The sequence below is a fragment of the Chenopodium album genome, chromosome 12, assembly GCF_948465745.1.
Source record: "Chenopodium album chromosome 12, dcCheAlbu1.1, whole genome shotgun sequence".
Taxonomy (NCBI): domain Eukaryota; kingdom Viridiplantae; phylum Streptophyta; class Magnoliopsida; order Caryophyllales; family Amaranthaceae; genus Chenopodium; species Chenopodium album.
Window position 1 is genome coordinate 33,434,904 of NC_137845.1, and position 15,977 is coordinate 33,450,880.

Below are 15,977 nucleotides of genomic sequence, written 5' to 3' on the forward strand. Positions count from 1 at the left end.
ATTTAATTTTTGTAACTATTTTTCAAGGTGATTTAAGTTGCTTTAAAATTTTGGTTATGCTTGCTAATTAGATTAGAACCTCGTTTTGTTTATTTTAATCTCGATTTTAAATCGAAGTTTGGCTCCATAACCCAAATTTCGACCCAAGACTAGTGAATTTTGGGTGGAAACATTTTTCTGGAACAGTTTTGACCCTTTAAGGAATGTCCAGAAGCCAAATTCTGCTCGGAAATACTGTTTTCGAGGCATTTTTCGTTTTATCGAAAAATTTTAAATCTTTAAAACTTGATTGTTTAATGGCATATTAATTGTTCATTATATGTATAGTTATTATAATAAACTACTGCATATATAAGCCTACTTTGAGCATGATTATTAAGTTATAATTAGTGCTTAAATGGTTCATTCATTTTTCACAAAATTGCAAATTAATTGCTTTGAGTGTTAAAAATTTGTGATTGAAGCCCCAAGTATTAAAGTTCTAATATTTTATTATTTTAGTTGATGAGAACTTTATATTACTAAATTTCATAATTGTTTATTGAAATTTCTTAATTTAATCATTTTTCTAAGTTGATTAAAGTCATGAAGTTTCAAACTTGTGTTTAAAACACAATTAGTCTTCATATTGGAAGATGTAATTTTTTCAAATGAACACAAGTTAGTGTTGGAATTATTTTTCATTGGATGATTAATTATGAGACCCTTATCAATTTTGTGGCATCAAGCTAAACAAAAATTATTTAAAGATTGGTTCTTGAATTAATTTTTGGTTTTGCACTTAAAATTGAATTTATTTGAGTTAGATTTATTTTTCAGTTTTTCCCAATATTAGTTATAAAATTAATTTAGAATTAATTATATACGTAACACAAAATCGGGATATAATCCCGAGGCAAGAGCACGCAAACCGAAGTACACAACCCACGCAAAATCCCTCGGCCAGCTAGGCTACTTGCGCAGCCCGTTTGTGGCTGCCAAGGGTGCGGGGTGGTGCCTCAGCAGTGCGCTGCTCGTGCGAGGTCTATGTAGGGCTGGTGCGGCTTGGTGCCTAGGGGCATATGCGAGAGGTAGCCATGGCGCAGCTAAAGCATAACAGCTGCGGCCTTGGCGCGCCATAATGTGCGGGCTGCCAGGTAGCGCCTAGCAGCATCTCGGCATGCATGATGTGTGAGCTGCTAGGCAGCGCGCAACACATGTGTGCGTACGAGGGCCGAGGATTCTTGCCTTGGCCAGCCCGAAGTACCTAGATTCTCTCGATTCATTATTTTGCATTTTTGCCGATTTAATTATTTTAATTAAAAATGGAGGATAGGCCTCGGGCTTTGAGCGGCATTTGCAAAATTTTATTTGGCAAAAATTATGGGTTTACCAGCTTGATTAATTGGATTAATTAAGTTGGATGCGGAATTTAGTGGGAGCTTCATTATTTATTTGAGCTATTTTATCGTGTTTAATAACATAATTGGTTAACAACTTTGACTAGTTTTAATTAGGCGCGTATTTTTTGTACCTTAATATCTAGATTAGTCCTAATTGTATTTACTAGTAGTTGCATAAATGATGGTTGTTTTGGGTAAAAATACCCCTGCCATGTGGTCTAATCAGAAAGAGACACGTGTCAATCCAGGACAGGTCCAACATGGGCCACTCATGTCCTGACACGTGGCCTCCCTAATCAGCAAAGGAAATGGTAGCCTTCAGGGCCTAATTCCCGAGAAAGCTGCAAAGCGGCGCAGCCCATTAGGTCAAAATGACCTAAGGGGTGCATGTTCCAACGACCCTATAAATAGGGCGATTTCTCCCATTTTTGAGACTCGTTCATTTATTACAATATACCTGAATTCTCTTACATTAGAGAAAAGACCTGATCTCGAAATCCAAGAAGATCTCACTTTTACCTTTTTCGCACCTTTTTACATTCTTCGACCGGTTCTACTTGATCGTCGGAGGCGGAGCTCCAACCAACCAAAGTCTTGGTGTTGGTTCCAGTCTTGGTGTTGTAACTCTTCCGAAGGACATAGTAAAAGCACCAAAACAATGGTGATGTCTTGAAGACGACGTTTCTAAGAACACAAAGCCATAATGTTGCAATGAAGACCCTTGAAGACTTGAAGACTCAAGGGGTCATTCTAGTTGCCAAATGCATCTTATACTTATGTTTTCGATATATATTTATGTTTAATTATATATGAATGATATGTTAGATGCATGTTTAGGATTTCGAATGTTGAGATAATTAATTAAGTTCACTTAAATCAACCAACATAGAAACCCTAGGTCCCTAAAATATTGAGTCATTTGCCATTCTAAAATAACACTTACGGAAGTAATGAAAATAGTGATGGACTACGCCAAAGCAAGTCATCGCTATTTTCCTAGGGACGTAAGGTATATCGGGTAAACATGTTGATTTTGGTTAAACTCAACGATATCAGTAAGGAGTCCTTAGATGTCGTGGAAATGGAGATAAGCGTCACAAAAGCATTAGATGCGACGTCTCATCGAACAAAGAATAGCTTAGAGATATTTGCAAGGGTATTGCTTCCCTTAAAATATTAAGTGTTAAGACAAGCCAAAGCATGCTTAATCACTTTCTGATTTTTGGGATCTTGGAATTGTTTTATTCTCGCCTAAAAAAGGGACAATTTTAATGCGTGGATAAGACGCTTAATAAGATTGAAAGTTTGCATGTATGCTTTTAAATTTCAAACTTATTATGTCATTATCTTGATAAATGGTTATACTTTTCACTTATATTTGTAGAATTCTAAATTAAATTTTATTGTTTTCAATGATTGGTAAAATCTTTGAGAATGGTTCTCAAAGAAAGGAAAGACATTTCTAAAATACACTTCTCATAAAATGACTTTATAACTAAGTCCGAAAGGACGGTTGGACATCATGTATTCAAAATACTAGGTAGTTTTGATAAACATGAAGTATTGAGTTGAAAACTCAAATTGTCAGTAGTTGACAACCAACATATCTTTTCCCTTCATACACTAATGAGTACAACTCATTGATGTAGTAATTCAAATACGAATTAAAAGAAAAGATGAAACTTTGTTGTACGGCGCACTAGAAGCTTAATTATGCCTAACAAAGTATAAAAGTCAAAATACTTAAAGAAATGGTTCTTAAAGGTTATGAGATGATGTATAATAAGAAATATAGGAAGCAAGGAATAAAGAAAAGGCATAAATTCAATTTCTACGAAAGAGTTCATGTTATTGTAATTAACTTAGCAACTTGTTATCTTCACAAGTATCGGATACTGCTTGAGTGTTCCACTTTGATAGTGACCTCAAACCGTTGAAGTAAAGCTAAATTATTGACTTATGAGCTTAAAATGAAGCAAGTGGTGCTACATCAGTTGTAAAGTCATATGCTTTGTTTAAAAACCTTTTAAGTTAAGGCTGGAACAAATAAGTGGTTATTATGTTCCATAATCAGCAAACAATCCATTTACACACGGAAAGACTCACATTCAAAGTAAAGAGCAATAGTTGAGAATTTATTTGAATAGCATGGCTGTCTAAACCATGAGTCAAGAATGCTTGATTATATACAAACATTTCCCTAACATGAAAACTCACAAAGTTCAAGTCATGGGCATGATTTGTGTTCCGAACATCTTTAGCAATGTCACATTGACAAGAAAATACTCAAGGCTATATTAGATAGGCTCTTGATAGTTGATCGATTCGAAATCGTTCTAAGACAAGCAAGTCTTACTTGTTAAAATCGACAAATGAAAAGAGCTATTGTTCTTGGTATAGACAACTAACTCCGAAAGCTAAAGGGGATTCAATTACTTCAACGTTTCACAAAATTTTAGAAGAATATGGCTATATTCATCAAATGTGAACAAACTTGACCTTGAGTAGCTCAAAAGTTCAGTGAAGTACAGAATCGACTAGGCAAGATATCAAAAATGTCTAGATTAGATCGCAAAAGTTCAGTGAAGTACAGAATCGACTTGGCAAGATATCAAAAATGTCTAGATTAGATCGAGCGATGTGTGCTTGAGCCAAGTGTGACCATCACAAAGTTATGAAATTGAAATTTTCATAAATAACTCCACAAAGAACATAGTATGTCTTCACGGCGACCTCGATGCCATTTGAAAATGACTCGAACGATGATGGATCACATCCCTTCCTACAAAGTTCTTAAAGATTTGCACAAATGCTTAATGTTACACTAAATAAAATGTTGAAGCTAAGAAAGGACGTCATATTCAGTTATGGATAGAAATAACTTCTAAACGTCATTTCAAGTATATGTCTAAGGCTCTTAGCCTTAGTGGGAGCTCACTGGCTTAGTGGGAACTCACCAGCTTAGTGGGAGCTAGGTGGCTCAGTAGGAGCTTAATGGCTCAATAAAGGCTAAGATAGCTCAAGTGGGAGCTAACGGTTTGTTTCACAATGAAATTTTACCCAAAGACAATATACATGTCTCTTTGTAAGCATTCAAATGAGACTACTGGCATTACCTCCACAACCTAATTGAGAACATAGTATTTGTTTCTCTAAGTGGTGTCTTTTTGGAAATTAACACATTTTTAAAATGACAAGTGTGAGGAAAATGAACTCGATGACCATCGAGATTAGCAACAAACTAGAACTGAGAAACTCGGAAGACTTTAGAAAGGCTTCGTGAGAATGAATCTCGGAGGACTTTAGAAGGGCTTCGTGAGAATGATTGATTAAGAATACTCAAAAGGACTTTACAAGTGCCATAAAAGAGAATTCATTACTCACAAAAGTTCGGAAATGTTGAGTAAGATCAACATAATCAAAGGGCTTTGAAAGCGCCTTGAAACTCGCTGTTTGATGCGATTACCCCGTATAGATATAGAATTCACCAAAGACTTGGATTGAATCCTATAAACTTCTATTAAGTTAGAAATAAACCTAAGACTTACAAGCATACTATTTACTATTAGATAGTAAGGGAATAATATCTTGTAAGATAACTACGACAAAACCAAATTCCGAATAATGGTTAGAAACCATGAAATTCGAAAAGACTCCATGTTTGAAAATCATGTTTGTAACTTGATTAATTTTCATGAAGGGTGAAAAACCCATCAATAGCAAATAAGTTTTCAAGGAGAAAACTAACAAATGTGGAAATGTATGTGCATACTTAGCTAGATTGGTTGAAAAGGATATAATTAATTCACGACGTTGATTTTAATAAAAACTTATTCACCAATCGGAATGCTCAGTCTTTTCGTGATTATTCTAGCAAAATTGCACATATGAAATATGGCAAAATAGATACCAAAACGACCTTCCTAAAATAGGATTTTGATGGGTACTATGGAAACAGTCTAAGGGTTTTGAAAATCTAAATAATTCTAGATTTGAATGAAAGCTTAAGAAATTCATTATGGGATTGAAGGAAGCATTGCATATAGGACTTGGAACGTGTTCTCTTGTAAAGTTAATAAAAAGGATTTGTTTATGTAGAAACATAGAAATTCTTATGGATAAGAAGTTTAGTGGGAGTAAGAGTCAATCTTGTAAGGTCCAACAAGAAGTTTACAAACTCTGTTGTAAATTAACTATCAAGTGCTAAATGCTTAGATTTGAAAGTATTTTCAAAAATGGACTAAGAAAAAGGCGACACTTAGTACATATTGGAAATTAAGATCTATTGTATAGACTTAATAAAATGTTAAAACGAGTAAAGGAATTTACCGTGTTAAACATGAAGGACTTTGAAAGGTTTCGACCCATATGTATAAAACTAAGTAAATATTTGAACTAAGTATAAGCTAGGAAAATACTAAGTCAAACAAGAAAGACTCTAGTAGAGATTTTCAACCATATCACATAGCAAACAGTTTACAAGACTCGGTGAAAGTGGATGAGCTAAAAGGTCACATGAATGGAATAAACTTGGGGATAATTCCGCAATTGAAACCATCTTGTATGATATGATATAGAGTCGTCACATAACTTACATGCCTAGAGCATGTGAAGTATAAAGTACCAATCAATATAAATCGAAGTAATGGATCGTTAGATCATGATCAAGAATATCCAAAGTACTTGGATAAGTAAAAGGGATGAGTTCTTGACGCATGGAAATAAATGTAATTTGAGAATTGATGTTGCAAGCACATCCTTAGCAAGGATCAAGATCCTTAATAAGGAATTCGTTTATAAGCACGAGCTAAAATTCGTCGTGGCTTGAGAATGGTAACATGGACGTGCATCCATGTGTAATGTGCGGAAATTTAAGGTAAATTTCCATGATCACAAGTGATCAGGGTATCCCAAATCACTGTGACCCGTTTGGAATAAAATCCGAGCAAAGCACCATTAGCAAGTCTACTGAAATATATGTTGAGAATATTGTTGCCTTAAAGGCAATATTAAGAAAGTTGTTCAATGGAAAGTTCGTTGTTGAACGTTGATGATTGTAGGATGTCAAGTTGAAGATCTCAAATCATGAAGATGAGTGAGAACCATCACTTGGACAATAAATCCTAAATCACATATAATCCATAACACTCTCAAATTTTATCATCTTATTATGAAAGTGTTCGATAATGAAGATGCTAAGATCAGCAAAGTAATTATAACTAAACCTATGCTATAAGTGAACGAAAACATTCACAATTGCATGAAAGAAATCAAGCATATTAAATATGGATATGATTTCTATTAATGTTTTGTGAAGAGTATTACTCTTAAAACATTTTGGGAAAACCATTTATCATAAGATGAAACGTTGAAAGGTTTCATAGTGGAATAAAAATTTACTAATTATTCCACAAAACTATTTAATTGTGGTTTAGAATTAAATAATGAGTCCATTTGATTTTGAGAATATTCAAAATAGGGTATCAAAACAATGTCTTGGATAAAAAAAAAACACCTATTAAGTGAACATTGAATATTATAATTGAGAATTATCCCTAATAGAGGTCATTTAAGTGATTGGACGATTAATGACCACTTGAGATTATTGTGTAGTATGATTTATAGCACCGTTTCTTGTGCTACAAGGACATGATTGTCATAAATCATTTGCACATATATTGGTTTAGAACCATACCAGATCGACCTATGAGAATACTTTGAGAGATTTATATTCGTCATAAGTATATTTCTCATTATGGATATCGAAACCTCTTTCCTCGACCATGAGTATTGTAAGTTCTCTTGTTTGAGTACTAGTCCATTTTGATGTCTGTCAAACATCTTCCGGGGATTATAACGACAACACACGAGCGACTAGGTCCTCTTAGTAAGATCAGCTAATAGTGCTAGACTGGGATTGTCCCCCTATTAAATAAATAGGGAACATGTCTTTGTTGTTCATAAGGCCTCTCGAAGAGCGAGACTGTAAAAATGCATGGCCGTGCTCAGATGATTTTAGAAATCATCTTCTCATTGACAATCGAACTCGGATATCAAGAAACACTTCTGGACAAAATAAGGATGACGAAGAATCTTACTTTATAGTTCATGAAGAGACATTAAGTGTCATAGAAAATAGGCTATACACTAAAAGCGCACTTGTCTGGAAGGACAAGTGGGAGATTGAAAGGAATGATGTCCTTCAAACAAGTGTATTACTCCGATAGAGGGTTTGGAATTATTAAAAAGCTAATTATTCAGTGAGATCAAGTGATCAGAATGCCTAGCTGGAGGCTGCTTTTGATCAGTAATATTAATGAATAATTAATATTACAGCTTAATCTTGACTGAACCCTTCGAGTCACACCCAATTGAGTAACCGATCCGCGACGACGAGTTAATATGAAGGATTAAACGAGTCATTAGAGTATTACAAACAAAGACGTCGGATTTGAGCTTAGAGCGTCAAAATCGAGCGTCGTAAGTTGAGACGATTTTAGGAATCGACGAAGACGAGAAAAATAAATCAAATAAATATATCATGCTAAAATTACGAAGATAGCACGAGCCCTAGCCAAGCCTCGAATCGAAGGCAAGTGGCTAGGGGCCGCAAGCCACAAGGCACTGATCCGTGCCATTTATGGCACCTTTAGGCTATGTTTTCTTTATATTTCTATGCTCATTTTTAGTCGTTTGTGTCGTGTTTATAGAGAATAATGCTCGATTTGGGTTATTTTGTGTTAGTTTAGAGAAATGCATGCTTCTAATGGTTTTCTTATCATTTTATTCATTTCTCGGCTATTTCTCTCGCTTCTCTGTTTCTTTGTGTTGTTTGTAGGTACGTCGCAGGCTATATGCATGGAAATTGAAAATAGCACCCACTAGCATCAATATGCACTTTTCGGAATTGAATTTGAGTTTGAAACAAAGGAAAACGAAGGATTGCAAAGTTTCAAATATGACCTTTGTGAATTGTTTCAGCCAGATCTCAAGTTCTACAGATCGGATTGATGTGATTCAAGTTGGGTTGGAAACTAGACTTAAAGAGCTTTCCAATGATTGGTCGCACGCCCTCATACGATTCTTAGATCGGAAGTTACAGCCTTCTGAAGTTGGCCCAGGAAAACTGCCGCGGGCGCGGGCTACAGTACCCGCGGGCGCGGGGTTGCTGCTGCTCCTAAACTGCCGTATTTGGGCAGTAAGCACCCGCGGTTGTCCCGAGGGCTCCCCGAGGGCGCGGGCCTTGGCCCCGCGGGCGCGGGCTTGGGCCGCGGGCGCGGGCTTGGGCCGCGGGCGCGGCTATCGGGGTGTCCGTTCTTCTCCGCGGGCGCGGCCGATTTCTCCGCGGGCGCGGGTTTCTGGGTCTTTTACGATTTTAAGCTTCTTTTCTCCTTTTGTTTATATAGTTTTTGGTTTCCTTTATTCTTCATTCATGTAATTCTTTAGTTTTAGGATTGTTTTCTCTCTCTTAGGTTGAGAGCTTCTCTCTCTAGATTAGGCTAGATTAGGAGTAGTTTTAGAGAGAGAAAGTGAGGAATTTCAATGGTGATTGAGAGATTGAAGATGCAAGTGTGACAATTGTGTTGGAGATATTCTTAACTATCAATGAGCATTTCTAAACTCTATCTCATTCAATTGCTTTGTTTAATTTGATGTTTGTTTGGTTTGATTTTGGTATTTGATGTTTGATTAGAGTAATTATTCTTGATATTTTGTTGATTCTTGTTCTCTTTACTTGATAGTTCATTTGATCATGTTTCTTGAGTAGTTTACTTGCTAGGGTTTGGGTAAACATGTGTGATTGATGAATTTAGGTTGATTTGGGAATTTGAGTAGTTCTTGTGTTGTGATTAAATTGATTCATAGAGGTTTGCATGTTGCTTAGTTGATTGGAATAGCTAACCATGATTGCTAGCATTGATTACATGATTGAATTGATTGACATGGCAACTTGATATTGATTTGATCATAATTGGTTGAGTATTTGATTATGTTTCTTCCTATTTTTTTAACACTAGAGAAATCTATGTTAGAAAGTATGAAGATGATTAGTTGAATGCTCCTAATTGCTCCTACTATTTGTCTTTGCATTGCTTGGATTGCTTGACTCCTTAATTAGCTTGATTATCATGAATGCATGTTGATCCCCACTCCCTAGTGTTTCATTTGTTTGCTTGGTTTAGGAAGTAGAATAGCACTACCTTTCACCTTAGACTTCGACCTAGCTTAGGCGTAAATTAGAAATACTTGAACATAACCGTTCCTAGTGGTTCGACCCTTGACTTACCTATATACTTGTATTTAGGTAGTTGAGTGATTATAAATTTGTTTGACCGTAGAGAGGATTAGTTCAACGACATAGTTTTCCCCACGTCAAAATGGCGCCGTTGCCAGGGAACGGTGTCTATGTTTGAGTGTTTTTAATTGCTTGAGTCTAGGTCTTTGTGTATACTTTTCTTTTATTTCTTTTTGTTTGCTTTATAAAAAATGGCATGTCTCTCATTTCCTCAATTTGAAAATGAGCCCTTTTGTGAATATTTTAATAGACTAGAGGGATTTCTTGACTGTAATTGTTGTAGCCTTTGGGAAGCTTGTGAGATTTGTTATTTTGGTTTGAATGAGCAAACTAGGGAAGAAGTTGAATGCATGTATAATGGTGAATTTAGAGCATTGTCAATTGATGATGCTTGGGATTTCTATGTTTGGTTTGCTAGGGATGTTTATAATAGGGGTAATCATGATCCTAATATTGATATGCAATGTGTTGATTCTTCTAATATTAGCATGATTTCCCATGATTTGTCACATGATCCCATTAGTGAACCTAGAACACATGATTTCAACTCTATTTCCCCTTTTGTTCATAATGATGAAGTACATGCTCAAGTTGATGCTAATGGTGTGTTTCAATATTCTTCATTATTTACCATGCCTTCTCGTGATGTGCTTCGTTCCCTTGATGATGAATCTCATGTGTTTGATTGTGTCCCCACTCCCCAATGTGATGTATATGCTCATGATCTTAATGTTGATTCTTCCAATCTTGGTTGTATTTCTTCTCCTCTTGTTGAACCTCAACCTTCTACATCTTTTGAATCTCTTGTTGATGTATTTGAATCTCAAATTAGGCACATTGAGCTTGATAATGAGTTTGGGCCTAGTAAGGAGATGATTCTTAATTCTATGAGAGGTCAATTAGAGATAATGAAAAAGAGTGAGGAGCGTCTTGAGGAGGGAAAGAGAAGAAAAGAAGAGTTAGAAGGCCAATTGTCATCCTTGATGCTTATTTGTGAAAAATCCCAATTTAATGTGTGTATTGAGGATGATGATGATTTTGAGCAACCAAGAGAGTGTGAGGATCCCATTTGTGAGCATTTGAGTGATGGTGAAGGAGTTGAGAATGAAGAGAGTGTTGATTTTGAAAATCCTATCCTTCTTTCCCATATTGACGAGTCTCTAGTGCATGATTGTGATTCTTCTATCCATGAGTATTTGGATTCAATTGAGGTTATGTCTAATATGTTTTTTGAGTGTCAAATGAAAACCCATAGCCTCTTGAGTGAGTTTATTAAGAATGCTTCATGTGAGAGAGATGAGTTTGAAATGAATTTACATCCATTCATGCATGGGTTTGAGACTTTAGGCTTTAAGGAAGTTGAGAGAGCTATTGTTCATGAAGGTAGTGGAGGAGATTATGTGGTTCCTCTTGGGAGTTGGATGTTTGAGGGAGATGGTGATCATGAGTGTTCTTCTTTTGAGGATTCTATGATTGATTTTCATGCCCTCATTGGCGATGTGAGACCTTGTGTTGAGGGAGTCGCGAACCCTTTGCCTAATTCTCATACCCCTTTTTCTCAAAGGTTTGACCACATCCCCTATTGCCCTATTTTTCTCCCTTCCTTTGTTGATAAACCTATTGGGGACTCCCTTGTCTATGATGATCTTAATTTCCCTCATTCGTCTATTGTTGAGGAAAAGGGTGATGTTGCCACCCAATAATATTTTAGTGAGGAGGTTTTGCCTTTTTCTTTTTCTTTCCATTCTTTTATTCCCCCTTCTTCTTCTTCTTCTTATTTTCTTGTTTTTCCTTTTGATCCCTCTTCTTCTTTCTTTTGGCATCTCCCTTCTCACTTGCGTGCAACGATCTTGTTGCACGTTCTTATCCCGTCATTTGCCTACCTTCTATCATATGAAATGTGTAGTAGTGCATTTGACAAGCTCTTGCGTGCGTTGAATTATTATTTTCTAGAGCGGTCAAGCTTGGACCTTAAGCAAGCCTTTCTCGGGAAGTAACCCGTGGTTTATTGCTTTCATTTTATTTTCTTTTTAGAATAGATTTTATCTCATGGAAATGTTTGTGTGCCTTTTGCTAGGTACATGACTTGATATACTTTGGTGCTTCAATATGGATCAAGAATCAAGGAAGGTTGACTCCTATTTTTGCTAGCATAAGGAAGGCAAATTTGATACTAGAGGTTGTTAGCCTTGAAAGGGTAAAATTGGGTCATTTGCGGGTATTTACACCCACCTAATATCCGGTAATATCCTTCCTTGCTCTTTCTCTAGTGGTTGATGACTTGTTCGACATATGTTGGTTTGATTGGATTGATCTCCTTGTTTTCCCCTCCCTTGGATTGTTTGATTTATGTTTGAGTGTAATGTCTCATTCAAGCTTGGGGGAGGGTATTCTATCATGTTTGGTGAGATGTTGATTCATATATGCTACGCACCTTTGTATATGAGTTTCCATGTTTCTTATATTTTGAAAAACTCCAAAAAGATTTTTGTTTTTATCAAGGCAAATTTGCAATGTGTTTTGTTTTGTTCTTGCTTTGGACATAATAACATTTGAACTTGTATAATTGAATGCTTTTCTTCCTAAATGGTAGTGGTGTGCACGGTTTGAGATTACGTTTGGTTGATTTTAGGATAAAGCATGCTAAGGTAGTTGTCTAGAACTAGGGGGATCATGAAGCCGGATTCTACTTGTTTGTGGCACGTTTGGTAGTTGCTCCCTATCTTCGATTTGACAACCTTAGTGAGTTTTTGCTACAACCATGTGAGATTTATATTTGTTCAAGCTTTCATCATATTCTTGCATGAGCGGCATGGATCCTTGACTTTGCAAGCCTAATCTATAAAGCTTGATGTATGATTCTCAAACCCGACACCGAGCTATCTAGGGAGGACAAAGGCACCTTTTTCGGGGTGGTATTTTTCATTTTTAGGTTAGTTTGTTTTATATTTGTTTTTGGGTTCCATTTGCCTTCTTGCAACCATTTGAGCCTATTTCCTTCTTTTCAAGCCACATCTTTAGATCTTTGGCCTTTTGTTTCATTTTCTTTCTTTTCTTGTTTTTGTGAAGCAAATTGATCATATTTGATGGAGTTTGTGGTGGTGAAGTTAGATGTTTGGTTTTTTATGAGTGCAAGATTGTGTTAAGTTTTCTTTGTGAATAATGGCAAGTGTTTGAGTAAAAGCCGTCCTTAATCATAAAAGGCATGGACTAATAAATTGCATTATAGAAAAAGCCGTCCGAATTTAGCAAAAGGCGAGGACATTGCAAGTAAAAAAAAAAAAAGAAAAAAAAAATTGAAAAAAAGTAACAATTCAAAAATATTTTGATGTATTCTTTTCTCCTTCTAAGCATTGAGGACAATGCTTCATTTAAGCTTGGGGGAGAAGCGTTTAGGCTTTTTGTATATATTTCTTGTGAGTATAGCTTCAAATAAGCTTGGGGGTGTTGTTTTTGTTTGGTGATTTCTTGATCGTGTTGTTAAGGATTGATCACCCTTTTGCTTCACTTTTTAGGAAAATCGCCAAATTTTAAAAATTTTAGCCTACCTTCACCCTTTATGCCTTACGTTACAACCTTGGGGAAAGACCTTTTGACCTAGAAAGTTGAGTCACTATTTGGGGGAGGGAATCATGGGTCATTTCCTAAGGAAAGGGGATGTGAAGTCAAGATGTCGAGTAGCCAAAAATTTGATTTTTTTTTTCCGGTTCCTTCGCGGAATCTATGAGATGCTCACTAAGGGGAGATATGAGATTAGTAGGGGGAACGCGGTAAGACCGTTTGGGATGAAAGTGGAGTGTGATATCTAGTTCCTATGCTTAGCATATTTATGTTTCAATCAACCTTAGGTATCTTGAAGCGTGCAATCCCTTACTTGTTTAGAAAGATTTGCATTCACTTGTGCTTTTACATTTGCAAAAATCCTTAGGATACCCTTACGAGAGCATCACTCGTCCTCTAGGGCGATCTAGGGGTTTAAATGGCTTGTCTTTAGTTGCTAAAATTGACCGTGATTCCTACGAAAGTGAGTTAGTGTATATTCCCATATTCTCTAGTTTTCTCGTTTCTTTCTTTGCTTGAATAATGTCATCATTTTTCCCTTGGGTTGGATTTTGTTTTGCTCGAGGACGAGCAAAAGTTTAGCTTGGGGGAATTTGATCCGTGCCATTTATGGCACCTTTAGGCTATGTTTTCTTTATATTTCTATGCTCATTTTTAGTTGTTTGTGTCGTGTTTATAGAGAATAATGCTCGATTTGGGTTATTTTGTGTTAGTTTAGAGAAATGCATGCTTCTAATGGTTTTCTTATCATTTTATTCATTTCTCGGCTATTTCTCTCGCTTCTCCGTTTCTTTGTGTTGTTTGTAGGTACGTCGCAAGCTATATGCATGGAAATTGAAAATAGCACCCACTAGCATCAATATGCACTTTTCGGAATTGAATTTGAGTTTGAAACAAAGGAAAACGAAGGATTGCAAAGTTTCAAATATGACCTTTGTGAATTGTTTCAGCCATATCTCAAGTTCTACAGATCGGATTGATGTGATTCAAGTTGGGTTGGAAACTAGACTTAAAGAGCTTTCCAATGATAGGTCACGGCCCTCATACGATTCTTAGATCGGAAGTTACAGCCTTCTGAAGTTGGCCCAGGAAAACTGCCGCGGGCGCGGGCTACAGTACCCGCGGGCGCGGGGTTGCTGCTGCTCCAAAACTGCCGTATTTGGGCAGTAAGCACCCGCGGTTGTCCCGAGGGCGCGGGCTTGGGCCGCGGGCGCGGCTATCGGGGTGTCCGTTCTTCTCCGCGGGCGCGGGTTTCTAGGTCTTTTACGATTTTAAGCTTCTTTTCTCCTTTTGTTTATATAGTTTTTGGTTTCCTTTATTCTTCATTCATGTAATTCTTTAGTTTTAGGATTGTTTTCTCTCTCTTAGGTTGAGAGCTTCTCTCTCTAGATTAGGCTAGATTAGGAGTAGTTTTAGAGAAAGAAAGTGAGGAATTTCAATGGTGATTGAGAGATTGAAGATGCAAGTGTGACAATTGTGTTGGAGATCTTCTTAACTATCAATGAGCATTTTTAAACTCTATCTCATTCAATTGCTTTGTTTAATTTGATGTTTGTTTGGTTTGATTTTGGTATTTGATGTTTGATTAGAGTAATTATTCTTGATATTTTGTTGATTCTTGTTCTCTTTACTTGATAGTTCATTTGATCATGTTTCTTGAGTAGTTTACTTGCTAGGGTTTGGGTAAACATGTGTGATTGATGAATTTAGGTTGATTTGGGAATTTGAGTAGTTCTTGTGTTGTGATTAAATTGATTCATAGAGGTTTGCATGTTGCTTAGTTGATTGGAATAGCTAACCATGATTGCTAGCATTGATTGCATGATTGAATTGATTGACATGGCCACTTGATATTGATTTGATCATAATTGGTTGAGTATTTGATTATGTTTCTTCCTATTTTTTTAACACTAGAGAAATCTATGTTATAAAGTATGAAGATGATTAGTTGAATGCTCCTAATTGCTCCTACTATTTGTCTTTGCATTGCTTGGATTGCTTGACTCCTTAATTAGCTTGATTATCATGAATGCATGTTGATCCCCACTCCCTAGTGTTTCATTTGTTTGCTTGGTTTAGGAAGTAGAATAGCACTACCTTTCACCTTAGACTTCGACCTAGCTTAGGCGTAAATTAGAAATACTTGAACATAACCGTTCCTAGTGGTTCGACCCTTGACTTACCTCTATACTTGTATTTAGGTAGTTGAGTGATTATAAATTTGTTTGACCGTAGGGAGGATTAGTTCAACGACATAGTTTTCCCCACGTCAGGCACCAAGCCACCGTAGCCCTCGCAAGGTCCAGCTAGGCTGGCTGAGGCTTGCGGGGCTGGCCGGGGTTGCTCGTGTGCTTACGCGCCACAATCATCCCAAGCTGGGCTGCCCAGCAAGCAAGCCGAGCTTGCGAGTTACGCTGCTGGGCTTGTGCTGCTGCTACTCGCTAGTGGGCACTGCTCGTGGGCTTGTGCTATGGTGAGAGGCCCATCTAAAAGAAGGGCCGCCACTTGGGCATGCGTTGGAGCCCAAGGGTTGAGGTTGGTCTTCTTTATGTTGACCAATTGTGCCATGCACATGGGGTTGGTAGGTTTATGCTTGCCCTCCAAGGATGGGTTTGTGGTCTTTACCTACTTCCTCCTTATGTGATGACACTTGTCCTTTGATTATTGTTTCATAACTTTTAATTTAATTTAAAATTAAATTAATTGCTTACTTTTCTCACTCTATCATTTCTCCCACA